The 3,918-nt window shown below is 41.9% G+C and overlaps 1 long non-coding RNA gene across 1 annotated transcript; it reads left to right on the plus strand.

The window, feature by feature from the left end:
• Nucleotides 1-787: 787 nt before the first annotated feature.
• On the plus strand, nt 788-3,825 carry LOC109367212. Its single transcript, XR_004159508.1, has 4 exons — nt 788-889; nt 1,291-1,591; nt 2,619-2,703; nt 3,706-3,825. It is a non-coding gene; the product is annotated as an uncharacterized LOC109367212 (long non-coding RNA).
• Nucleotides 3,826-3,918: the final 93 nt, after the last annotated feature.

Below are 3,918 nucleotides of genomic sequence, written 5' to 3' on the forward strand. Positions count from 1 at the left end.
AACTTGAAATGCTAAGGACCTGTAAGTTACTTGTAATATGTTTTATGTTTTGTTGATGAGCTGGGATGAGTTAAAGAGCAACTAGGGGTTAAATTCCTGACAGTATGCAAAAGAGGAGAATATTCTACCATCACAAAAGCACTGTTTTTGAAAAGCAGACCTCAGTCCCTGTACTATTTACTTCTGTTGAATGTCCCAGAGGAAAACAGAGGTAGGATACAGAAACACAGCAGTGGAGATGAAAGTAAATAGAGCACCACAGACACACAAATGAAAGAGCACCACAGATACACGTACCAAAAACATTATCCAGCAGAAGACGAATGGAAAAGTCTACCAAAGGTTTAGATTGGACAGAATCAAGTAGAGTATTTATTGAGTTGAACACTTTTCTAGTTACATTTACATTTGCACTGTTGAGATGAAACAACACTTGGTTCTGGAATGCCTGTTTTAACACTGCCTCCAGGTCACAGCTGGATCCAGTTAGACCTGCTGTGAACAAGTTTGTCAACAGTGATGGATGATTACATCACCTAATTCTGAAATAAGGAGAATTGTGATTCCTATCTTGGGTGGAAAAGAACAGAAATCCATGAAGTGACACGGATGGAGACAGAGAAAAACAAGTTACACTACTCCTCCTGCCTGCTGTTTCCACTCTCTGTTGTGGCTAACATAAAACATTCACTAAAGAGTGGTTTAACAGTTATTAAAGGACAAGAGTTGGAGTAAGGATTTCTGGGATCTATTTGGCTGATACCAAATATATCAGCCTACATGATTCTTTACGTCCTTCTTTGACAAGTTCTTTCCTTCCTTTTATAGACACCTAGGAGCCAAGTAACTGCTGTTGCACAGAGCTGAAGAAGCCACAATGATTACCTAAGTAAGTGTCTTTTTGGTCTTAAAGATTCTCTCAGTGCACTGGACAGGAATCTTCCATTCACAATTAATTTCAAAACAAGGTTTCTCAAATAATTTTACCACATGGAAATCAACAGGAGAAGCCCTGAACCAGCCTTCTGGGAGCATGAAGCTTGCCTTTTTCATCATGAGAAAATCTCAGGGAGCCTGCAGTATATGTGGGTGATGGAGGCAGCACAAGAGGTGTCAACTTTTTATAGCTGACTCCATGATTTCTTGCTTAGCTTTGTCCATCTGTGGTTGGGCTTCTCCAGACCCTGACAACTCACTTCTCCCTGATTAATCTCCCCTCCATATCCCTTGTAGACTGACATTTCCAAAGAGATCCTGCTGGTAACATTCTGATGTGCTTCTCTTCTGCAGATCCCAACGTTGTTTGTTCAGACCTGTTTTGCCTGCCATCAGGAGTGAGGAGTGAAACTTCACATAGAAGGACATCTTCTCTGGTTACCAATTTGCCTTTTATTTTTACCTAAGTGACTGTCAGTGAGGCCTCAGCATGTGAAGTGGCACCTGCTATATTTTGCAGAACAGGTCTGCCTATCATTTTCCCCTTATTTATATTGTTGGTGCCAGAAGCATACCAGAGCTGGGATCCTAGTTGTAGTAGGTTCTATACAAGAACAGAAAAAGGAAAAATCTGCCACAAGAGTTTACAGTGCAGGTAAGAAAACTGTGGAGCACATAAGCAGAGTAATTAGACTGAGCTTCCGTAATCACTGTCATTTAAAGTGGGAAAGATTCTTGACAATGGCAGATTAAATAGTAAAAAAAAATAATGAAAGGAGTGAGGAGATAGAGAAATAATAGAATGTGTAAGAGGAAAAAGAATAAGGACATGACAGCGCTGTGGGGTAAGCACGTTTAAAAACATTTCCAAATGTGGGCCTTATCTGCCCTTTCTTTTTCCCATTTCCTTGGGATTTTGGCATGGGAAGATACACCTCTGCTTGTCTCAGGGATTTGTAATTATGATACAGTATTGTGCCTTGAGCCAGCAGCACACCCACTGCATTCCCATGCTGCACTTCAGAGGCGGAGTCACTGCTCATGGGAGTGTTTTAAATATATTATTGCTAGTAAGCAGTTTCTGATTTCTAAAGGTAAAATAGTTTGTGAAAAGAAAGGAAAAAGAAAGGAAAAAGAAAGGAAAAAAGAAAGGGAAAAAGAAAGGGAAAAAAGAAAGGAAAAAGAAAGGAAAAAGAAAGGAAAAAGAAAGGAAAAAGAAAAGAATCCACATTGAGTATCTAGAAAACCTGTATGAACAAGTAGTGTCATTTTGTACATTCCGGGGTAGGTTTCTAGCAAAACAAAAACTGCAGCATTGAATTAAGCTAAAAGAAAAATTCTGCAGGAATCAGTGCTTAATCTATAAGGTCTGGGGTCCCTGGGCTTGCAAAAATCTTTACATCTGTTGCAGTGGCAAAGCAAATTTACATTAAAAAAAAAATCATGCATTTTGTACGTAATAACTCAGATGTGGTCTCTGCAATCCCTTAAATGTTCTCACCTTTCTTTTGACTTTGCATGGTTTCAGTGTTGGTATAAAAACAGCATGGTCTTTATTAATAAAAAGGCTTCATGTCTGTGACATGTAGAAATGGTAAAATGGCTTTGTTTAACTTCTCTTGTGTATTTATCTTGGTGATTTTTTGTTTTGTTTTTCTTCTGAATCTCTGATTTGGGGACAGTGGACCAGTTGACTTACATTGGAGTACATGCATCAGGATATCCTCAAGACAAAACATAATTCACAGAGCAGTTGCACTACATGAGGTGAGGCAAGAACAAGGGCTCCTTAACACTGATACAAGAAGCTATGAAAAATGTTTAATGCATTTTGGGAGGAGATACCCGCTTGTAGGAGTTGTCATGACAGCCATTCCCCACCAAAGACAGTATTTTATGGTGTAAGGGAGAGTTTATGCTTTCATAAGGGAATTCCTATGGAAGATTTTTCAAGGGAGAGAATTCTATTGCTATAGTTCAATTAGTCTTCAAAAAAAAAAGGGTTCTAATATTTATTCTGTTGCTTTGTTTTTGGAGAGATGAGGATGAAACTGAGTGAAATCACCACTTAGGTATGGGAATCCAAATTAAAAGTTGTTGACCAAACAGTGGGTTTTGTTTACTGAATAAGAGGAACCACAAGAGTTCTAGTTCCCCAGGTAATTAATGAAAGTTGACCTCATAACCTTTCATGGGTGAAAAAAGTACATTGTAACATTGTCCCCAGCAATTTTAGCAGGGAATCCATCTGATAGATTACCTGCTCTCCACTAGGGAAGGCATAACTTGAATCCAGATGACTACGGCCAGCTGCCCCGTGACTGGGAAATGCTGGAGGAGTGGGAGCCAATTCAGGACTTAATAAGTGCGAGTGTTGCTAACAGCGTGGCTGTGGCTATGAGACAGGCAGAGGTCCTGCATCTTTGGGACTTACCTTCCTTCTGTGAAATACAGAGGCTGTGATGGAAGGCAGATGGCACAGTGTCCATTTCTGGGAAAGCCACAGCTGCGTGCTCCTCTCCCTCCTCCTGCAGTGCTCCGGGAAGTGATTTTGGGTGGGAAGCTAGAGCAGGAGCGCCCACTGCCTTTTAAAGGAGAAGTGGATACATCACCTTATTTCTTATGCCTCTTAACTGCACTACTGGAAGCTGCATTGCACTGAATTATGGTAGAATCTGATCCCTACGAAGCTTTATTCGCTCTAGAGGCTGTTTCTGTTCCCTACAAGTTTTCCTCTAAGGAATAGTTATTCTTCCACTCGTTTCGCAGCAAACCCTTGACACACGCCTGCTGCATCAGGAGGCGCCCACAGCAGGCAGGAAGATTTCAGCACGAACCAACAACCAAGCCGCGCAACGCTCCTCCGAAACACACAGGCGGCCCCCGCCCGCGGCGGAGCTGCCCCCGCCACCGGGACTCTCCCTCCCTTCCTCCCTCCCTCGGTGCCCGGCGGGGCGGGTGGCTCCGCTGCCGCAGCTCCCG

Source organism: Meleagris gallopavo, chromosome 4 (assembly GCF_000146605.3).
Source record: "Meleagris gallopavo isolate NT-WF06-2002-E0010 breed Aviagen turkey brand Nicholas breeding stock chromosome 4, Turkey_5.1, whole genome shotgun sequence".
NCBI lineage: Eukaryota > Metazoa > Chordata > Aves > Galliformes > Phasianidae > Meleagris > Meleagris gallopavo.